This window comes from Lepidochelys olivacea, assembly GCF_965140295.1.
Source record: "Lepidochelys olivacea isolate rLepOli2 genome assembly, chromosome: 3".
Classification (NCBI taxonomy): domain Eukaryota; kingdom Metazoa; phylum Chordata; order Testudines; family Cheloniidae; genus Lepidochelys; species Lepidochelys olivacea.
Genome location: NC_140413.1, coordinates 34,267,980 through 34,278,051, shown reverse-complemented (window position 1 = coordinate 34,278,051; position 10,072 = coordinate 34,267,980).

Here is a 10,072-nt window from a genome sequence, read left to right as displayed (position 1 = left end):
GCGGGGGAAGTGTGACGGGGCAACAAATTTCCCACCAAACAATTGAAAAAAATGGAGAGAGACATTTTTTCACAATTTTTTTGAAAAACAACATTTTCATTTTTCAGCCTGTTTTTTACCATCTCTGATGATCATGATCTTTGCTGTAGAACAATATTTGCTTATATTGTTTATATGGAGATATTAAATTTGAACCATCAGTCCTAATTATGTTTCAGTTCAGCAAACCATGTAGGCCTGTTTTCTAAGCATCTATTCCACAAAGCACTTAAGCGTGTGCTTAAAGTTAAGCATATTCTTATAGGTTATGTTGAACAGGGAAGAAGTGCAAAACACAGTAGTAAAACTCACTGAAGTCCATTAGAGCCCAATAGCCTATAAAGTCTACAGGATTTTGTGTTATTCTGCAGCGAAAAGTAGAATGGTAATGATCTGCAAGATTTTGTGACTGAAAGAATTCTTTGACTGAAGAGAGAAGGTTCCCTAGGTAAATCCATTATCCTATAATGCAAAACACACATTTACCTTTGTGTGGGTGGGGGTGGTGAAGAGGTTAATTTCAGACACATCTTAGGGATCCGCCTGATGGCTGCATATCAGGCATATGTCAGAAATAAGCTATCAGTTAAATCAAAACAAACAAAATATTCTAAATTATATTTGATATTTCTATATCTGGTCATTTTAATTTTAAACATTTACAAAGTGTATTTTTAACTCCTCTTCCTTTTTCCCTTTTTATTTCCCCCCCTCTGATTCCCATTCTAAGCTTTTCATTGTATAGTAAAATGTTACCATTTCTGATTATCCAGTGTCAAGTAATATCCCGCTTGATACCTTATATACCCAAAACTCCCAGTGATATCAGCCAGGAATGTAGGATTGAGCCCTTTCCTTGGTAGCCTCTTAAAATAATATCTTTTGTGCTGTTTGAGGTAATAAGCAGCAATCTATAGTGATAGGCACTTAATAAATGAAGATGGAAGACAATTAAATTGGACTCTTAAGAATTTGGGGATTGATTCACCACAACAATGTAACACTGTTTTAAGCAGCTGTAAAAATGATTTATACTGATGTAACTCCAGAGTAAAAATGTGTTGAATTAGCTTCTTTATTTTTATGTTCACTTTCTGTTTGGCCATTCTTATTTGTATTTCTTTGTGGCCTTTTATGTAAAGCGTCACCATACCATTTGGAAATGTTTTCAGAATTTTAAACAGGAAGCGATATTGTTTCCTAATTATTAAGGGCCAGATTCTCAAGTCAATGGGTCTTATTCAGAAAGTAAGATACTACTCAGTGTGAATAAAGACAACAGAATTAGACACTAGATAGGTATCATGAATTCTAATATTTTCTCTCTCAATATTCAATAATCTTATACACTATTATTTTTAAAATAATGGACATCAGCTCCATTGACCAAATAATAAAAAAGGTATTTCCAAACTCCCAGATCCTATGTTTCCTTCCTGAAATTGTCTGTTGTTTACAAATGATAAAATAAAGACAAACCTTTAAAAATCTTGAGAAATTCTACTCTAAAATGGATATAGGTAAGGTAAAAATAATGTATGTACATTTATGTGGGACTGATAAAGTCCGAGGAAACCTGGAACTGTCATTATGTATAGTAACAAGCCCATACCTGCTTACATGTATTCACTAGCATACAAATGTCAGCCATTTTTATGCACAGTCGCACCAAATGCAGAATGGAGCTGCACCCGTTCCATCATGTCAGCCCATCTGCTTTTTATCTCTTCTAGAGGGGCTGCCAGTACTCATGCAAACATCCCCTTGCTTACCACAGGCAATTTTCAAAAAAATGTTTTCTTTGTTTTTAAAATGGATCAGACAATCATATTTCTCAAACGAGATAAAGAAAGATGAGGCTTGATCTGTATGCGTCACTTCAGAAAGCTGCTCTGCGTTCAGAGGTTAGCCTGGGTGGAGAATGATGCTGTTGTCTCACAAAGGACTCATGTTGAGCTGAATCTTTGATTAAAGGACAAGTGACTTTATTAGGCCCCTCATTGCGCTTACATTCTGCTCGTGAAATTTGTACAAAATTTCTGAGTGATCCCTTTGTGAATATGGACCCCAACTGAATCAAAGACAAGCTCTTTTTCCCCCCTTATTTTTCCGCTATCACCCTCTCTCTCTTTTAGTCCGTTCACCAGGCAATCTGAGATTAGGAAAGATAAACACTATGGATCTAAAATTCTAATGAATGGAACGCTCCAGAAATAGATGTGGCTTTTGGTATCATTTACACTTTCCCCTTAAATTCTGTGGTGTTCCCTATATAAAGGGTGCATAACCTTGTGCTTTTCCTAATAGGATTTATGCTTGTCAGCTTTCTATATACCCTGCCACATTAGATAAAGAGAGCCCCAGAGTTCCTGCTGTAACCATGGCCACTCTTAATTCTCCATCGTTGGCAAATTTCTCTTGATGTAAAAGGCAATGCAAATGGGAGATGCACCGGCAGATATACAAACACGATAGCTGTGCATATCTTTAAGCAAAGGGATACTTGCAAAAATCCAAGTGAATTCGTAGGCATTCTCTGAGAACACTTTTTAGTAAATCATCTAAATCTCAACATCTGCCATTTTAAAAACAAAACAAATATAGAATTGGCCTAGATTAAAACCCATCTTCAGTCAAATGTCACACAGACTTCACGCAGGCTCTAGAAGCTGAATTCTTTATGCATCTGCCCAAATTGAAAAGGTTATTTCACTGTCTTCAGGATGACTCTTGAGCTGAAGGCAGAGCTAAGGGTTGTTGCCCTGAAAGAAGGGGAGTTGCTAGGAGATAAGTCCAAGATTTCAGACAGCATTGGTTGGAGTTATCTCTAATTGACAGCTGCTTACCCTAAGGGTCTAATTCTAACCTTGAGACCAAATCCATAATGAGAGGGCAGCTTTCCTTCACCCGTGTTTTTTTGGCTAGGGCAAGGAGATTACTGCAGGCCTGTTCTTCTCTGGTTTTTGTTATGCTTCTTTTAGTGGCACATCCCTGTGAGAGTTAGAGCCTGCTGTGCTTTCTGAGGCTATAGTTTGCCTCAGTGAGCCCCGGGTCTGATTCATACCACCTGAATAAACTTTCTCTTACAGTTAGGATGGCCTCACATAAAAAAAAGGAGGGGGAGGGAGGCAAAGAAAACTTCTTTTAAACTTAAAATGATTTAAGGGCTTATTTTTTTAAGCAGATACTGTACTGTATGTTCTACTGTTAACCCTTTTTCAGGGGGTCTTAAACTGTCATTGTTAGTTTTAAATTAAGCCCATGCTGTTAGTAAGTTGCTGTTATTTAGGATTTGAAGCCAAACAAAGAGTAACATTCAAATAAAGATTAACAGAGCCTAGAAAATAAGGTATTTTTATGAGACCAGATGTACTTGGATGCTGATTTATGTAGAGAGCCACTTGGAAAAGTTCAACTTCGATTTTAAACAGAAGTTACCTATAAACAGCTCAACAGTAGAAGATAAACTTAACAAGCCAAATTTTTCCCTCAGTTATATTGGTGAAAATCTGGAGTCCCCACACTGAAGCCAATTGAGTTATTCTGGATTTACACCGCTGTCAATGAGAGCAGAATTTGGCTCCACACTTAAATAGGGGGATCTTGTACTAGATAACCCATTGGCTTTCCATGCTCACCGAAAACAGAAATATTTAAGTTTAACGGACACCTGAAGACAAAGCTAAAGCAAAGGACTGCACAGGTGATATGGGAAACACATGTTTTTTCTTAAAAAAAATAATCCTATGAGGACTTGATTCTTAAATGTTGTTATTTCCTGTCAATGAAAATTGCATATTTTGTAATGCTATTAAAAGGGAATTTGATTTTTTAATGTTCTAAATAATAATAAAATATGCTGACTCTGCAGCTGTTATCCATAAAATGAATAACAAAGATGAGAAGTGATACATGAATGCTTCTGATATCGTGTGAATTCTGGTGAAAGGTGCTTTTCAGTCAGCCCTGGAGCTTGACATCTTTAGTGTCATTATGCAGAGTGCAGAAGCAAATAGCTCCACCAGTGTTCACCCATCCGGCCCTTGGCAGAGCCATCTCTAAGGGAATGTCCACACTGAAACTGGAAGGTGTAATTGCAAACTTGAAGAGATATACCGGTGCTAGCTCTGATTAAGGTAACACGCTGCAGTTTCCACGGTATGCATCCGATGAAGTGAGCTGTAGCTCACGAAAGCTCATGCTCAAATAAGTTGGTTAGTCTCTAAGGTGTCACAAGTACTCCTTTTCTTTTTACGCTAAAAATAGAAATCTGGCTGCAGCAGCCTAAGAGGCAGGAGGGGCTGGCCACTTTGAGTATATGCCTATGATCTCAGATGGCTTGTACTCAGGGCAGCTAGCTACACCTGCTACCGGCACCGCTGTGGCTATGCTTCTGTTTTTAATTAGTGTTACCGTGTGTCTGGGTTTTCCCAGACAGAGACTCTTTTTTGAGCCTCCTTTCTCTGTCCAGATGGGATTTTCAAATAACAGGCAGTGCCCGGGGTTTTTGCAGAGCAGACATGCTGCAACTCAGAAAGAGCCCCGATTGGTCCGCTTCCCGATTGGTCCCTCCTCTGCATTTGTAACTGATGATCCATTCCCCTGCAAGCCACAGCTGCAGGATCCCAACCACGGAGGCCCCAGCTCTCAGCTTGGGTAGGGTGTCCTGCAGGGAAGCGCTGACTGACGACTGTAGTTGCATCCTCGGCTTGTGCCAGCCACCATGATAGGAAGATTTAGTGCCAGCCACCATGATAGGATGATTTAGTTGGGGATTGGTCCTGCTTTGAACAGGGGATTGGACTAAATGACCTTCTGAGGTCTCTTCTAACCCTAATATTCTATGATTCTATAAGACACTGCCCCCTACTTCCAGTAAGGATCCCTGCCACAGGTGTCATCTCAAGCACCCCCAACTATGCCCCCCAGCTCCTCCCTCCTTCCCCTGCAGCATCCTCTTTTGGGGAACATGAACTTTGATAACCTTATTTTTATTCCATTACCTCATTCAGAGCTAGCATGAGTATGTCTTCTTGAGCTGGAAATGACATGTCCAACTGCAGTGTAGACATACTCTGAGAGTGAGAGGTTAGCTCATTCTCCCTAGCTCATTCATCTTTAGCCTCTGCTGATCTTGCCATTTATGGTGGTGTTTTTAATAATGTGAACTTTAATCCACCGGGAAGTGGACTGAGACAACAAACTCACTTCACATAGGCTGCCCAATGCTACCACTAGGGATGATATTTTGAAAGTTAGCAATTGTGTTCATTGGCTTGCACAATGGTATGCTGTATTGAAAGCAAAACCCATTGGGGCAAATTCACGGCTGGAGTATATCTGAATGGCTGGCTGCTAACATGGGTAACGAAGGCACCTCTAGTGTGGGGGGAGGGTAGGGGGAAATTCAGTAAGGGAAGGTGGACAGCGAGACGATAGTGAAGAGGGAAGGCTCAGACCTTGACAGTGCTCTTGTCCCTGCTCTTCAAGGAGTATGTTAAAAAAGGCAACATGCAAAGTCCCCAGAAAAATAAACATTACTATGGAGGCTGATGGCACCTGAAAGTAAGCAAGCAACTCAACAGCACGTGCATACATACACACTACCTATCTAAGGTACATATATGGCTCCCATTACCCTATAGCATCTGAGCACCTCACAGTCCTTAAGGTATTTATCTTCACAACATCTCTGTGAGGTAGGGGAGTATAACTATTTCCAATTTTCAGATGGGAAACTGAGGGCCAGAAAAACTAAGTGACTTGCCCAATATCATACAAGAAATCTGTGACACAGCTAGGAATGGAATCCAAGTCATAGGCTAGTGCCCTAACCACTGGACCCTCCTTCCTCTCACACAAATGCTTGACACTAATGAATCCCCATTTCAATTAAGCACATTTACTTAACATGGCAATTCCTGTCATATACTATATACCAGTGCTGCCTCTGGAATCCAAAGAACTGTGCCCCCCACCAACTCCCATCTCCCTCTCCATCACTCACAAATAGATATTTTTATATTCTTATGTCTCCAGATAAAACTTTGACTATAGGTCAGTGTCATAGATCAGATATAACGTATTTATAGCAATTTTTTGTTCAACTTTTATAAAGCTGTATTTATTGTAAAATTCATCATGGCATTAACATCAGAAAACCAGCTGGAATGTATGTGGTAGCGCAGAGGTTCTCAGACTGTAGGTTGGGAGTCGTGAGCCGGTTTTAATGTGGTCCCCAGGGCTTCGAAGCCCTGCCACCTGGGACCAAACCTGTAGCCTGAGGGCTTCAGCTCTGGGTGGCGGGGCTCAGGATCCAGGCCCTCTGCATGGGGTTGAAGCCCTTTGGCTTTGGTCCCCCTGCCTGGGGGGCGGGGCTTTGGTTTTGGCTTTGCGCCCCTCCTCATAGGATGGCAAGACTCAGGCTTCGGTCCCTCCAGCCGGGGGCGTGTAGTCATTTTTGTTGTCAGAAGTGGGTCACTTTGCCATGAAGTTTGAGAACCCCTGTGGTAGAGGAACAGCTAAGGGCCAGTGGGTTGAAAGCAGAGCTGGGAGTCAGCACAGCTACATTCTTTTCTTAGCTTGAGCTTGGGCAAGTTGCCTAGTATATTTGTCTCAGGGTGCTTAGCCAGCTCAGTAAACTGCTTTGAGATTTGCGGATGGAAAGCAAAAGCAAAACAGTGCAGAAAGAGAAGCACTATTTGATTTACAGGTTCCAGGGACATGATATATACAAAAGATTAAAGGCACAATTGTAGTGTGTATTATGCACTCAACACAAGGAAACAAAGAGGCATAAGGCACTTCCTTACTCCTCTGCATGGGATACCCATATCATGGGTCACAATGTAGGCAGCTCTCTTGATTCTGACTCTCCTTTCTCCATACCCCAGTCGACTATCCAGTGCAGCTAAAGCACAGTTGGCACAGAGGGGGAAGTAAGATGCACCAGGAAAAGGCAAGCAAAATGTACATCCCTCTGGAGTAAGTGGAAGGAGATGGGGAGATCCTGGGGCCAGAGAGTGATTCTCTGAGTCACAGGCACATAAACCTTTTGACTAACTGTCCCAAGTGCTGAGCTGTACCTAATCCTCATTGCAAGTGAGTTACTCCTGGATTTTCACATTTCAAATTTTCTGGTTTTCTCAGGGACATCTCTCACTATTCAACAAGAAATACAGTTAAAAGCAGGAGGTTGATTAGAACAGAGAAACAAATTAATTTCTCTTTAATTAAAAAAAATAGAAATACACAGGTGGCTTTACCAAGTTCCCACGGAAGTAAGTGGAAGTAGGAATCAGTCACTAATTTATAACTGTGGAGGTCCTGTACCTTATTTGATTATATGGAAATCTGATTTTATAGATAACCACTGACAACATTTTTTCCTTGTTTAAAAAAGAAATATTTCTACTTTAGTGAAAACCAGTGAATAAATCTTCACTTGCTCAAACCTGTCCTGCTTTCATGTGCGGTGTTTAATCTGTACAAAAGGTAGAAATTCCCTTTCACACATTCAGGGTGTCTCATGTCTGCTCCTTCTTTTAGCAGTACCATTTCCTGGCCCTCTTATGGCAATATGGTAATATAACAGCATAACAATAATAATAAATAATTATAGTAAAGCTAACCCTGGTCAGGAAACAAAAAAATGTTTCTCTAATCCATGTTAACCACTAAAGTGTTTGGATAGTAGTATTCAGTTTACAAGCCCCTTTCCCTCCAATACATACATGCACAAATTTCCCTGGTAGACGCTGACAAGCAAACATTTTATATCCTCTTTTGTAATTCTAGATGTTATTACATTTACTCTGATTGCTAGAAGGTTTACTTCTTGTACAAATTTGTTTTGTTTTGTTTTTTAAATCAACATGTATCATTTCTTGTCAGAATCAGAGCATATGCCAGCTAGTTTTTAACTGGTTTCCAAAACTTTGTGCTTGGAAAAATAATAATTTGATGACTTTAGATCGTAGCCTATCAAATGCAGACTTACTGGTGCATTAGGGGTCTATTCAAAACCCAGCTTTTCTTGCAACAGGAGACTTTCACAATTGGTAATGAGCACAGATTCAGAATTGTTTGTGAGCAGCTGCTTAGTAGGTAAGAGCTTGTTTGGATTCAATTGAACAGTGTTTTTAGAAGCAGTTACTGACCCCTGACCCTTCCTACAGACTGGGTTGATGGGATTAGGGAAAGCTAGCGTTCAGTTTACACTTGGCTATAACAAGCTGGCAAGAGATAACATACTTTTTAATTATCAAGTTACACCTCTGCCAAAGTTTGTCTGTGACTTTACCAGACTGGTCAGTGAATGATAAGAAATCAAGCTAGGCCACAGAATAATAGGTACTTTATAAAACAGACTTGTGAAAGATATAATTAATATCATTATGTGATTTTTCTCTCACAGTTATTTCAGAATTTGCAGCTTTAAACTGCAAGTTTTATGCATGTATTACATAGACAGAGCCAATAGGAGGGAGAATGTGTGTATGTGTGTGTGCATAATAAAATAGGTTTGGATTACTTATAAGAATTGCAAAAATATAGGTAAGGAGATAAAAAAAACCCCTAAATCAAGATTTTATTTAAAGCATTAAAAACAAAACTAAAGTTTAAAAACTGTTTAGCTCTACAAATCTCATGGCAGGGGAATAAAGAAATATTTAGAATTAGCTGGGTAGAGTTTGCAAAGACTTACCTAACGGTCTTCAGTCATGAGGAAAGGAGACCAATACAGTATTATTCAGTTGAAACAAATATAGATTGATTGTGACATAATCATAACACAATATTCCAATGCTTTAAAGATGAAGACATGGTCTCTCACTATTAAAGATAATCCAGAATTACAATATTTAATTATGTGGATTTTTTTTATTGATTGGAAATTGTTGATTGGAATGGGCAAAAACTCCCAATTAAAACCATTAAACATATCAAATCATGGTTAAATTATGTGCAAAACACATTTTTCTCTTAATCTACTTTGTGATAATAAATGTTGCCTTTTCACAGTTCTTTCCATTCAAAGGTCTCAAAATGACAGAGATTCACCTTACAAGCCCAATGTCATAGAATCAGAAGATTAGGGTTGGAAGAGACCTCAGGAGGTCATCTAGCCCAAGCCCCTGCTCAAAGCAGGACCAACCCCAACTAAATCATCCCAGCCAGGGCTCTGTTAAGACAGGCTTTAAAAACCTCTAAGGATGGAGATTCCACCACTGCCCTAGGTAACCCATTCCGCTGCTTCACCACCCTCCTAGTGAAATAGTGTTTTCCTAATATCCAACCTAGACCTCCCCCACTGCAACTTGAGACCATTGCTCCTTGTTCTGTCATCTGCAACCACTGACAACAGCCTAGCTCCATCCTCTTTGGAACCCCCCTTCAGGTAGTTGAAGGCTGCTATCAACTCCTCCCTCACTCTTCTCTTCTGCAGACTAAATAAGCCCAGTTCCCTCCGCCTCTCCTCATAAGTCATGTGCCCCAACCCACTAATCATTTTCATTGCCCTCTGCTGGACTCTCTCCAATTTGTCCACATCCTTTCTGTAGTGGGGGCCCCAAAACTGGATGCAATACTCCAGATGTGGCCTCACCAGTGCCAAATAGAGGGGAATAATCACTTCCCTAGATCTGCTGGCAATACTCCTACTAATGCCACCCAATATACTATTAGCCTTCTTGGAAACAAGAGCACACTGCTGACTCATATCCAGTTTCTCGTCCACTGTAATCCCCAGGTCCTTTTCTGCAGAGCTGCTGCTTAGCCAGTCGGTCCCCAGCCTGTAGCGGTGCATGGGATTCTTCCGTCCTAAGTGCAGGACTCTGCACTTGTCCTTGTTGAACCTCATCAGATTTCTTTTGGCCCAATCCTCCAATTTATCTATTTCAATCTGGACCCTTTCCCTAGCCTCTAGCGTATCTACCTCTCCCCTCAGCTTAGGGCATGGCTACACTGGAAACTTCAAAGCGTTGTCGCGGGAGTGCTCCCGCGCAGTGCTTTAAAGTGCGAGTGTGGTTGT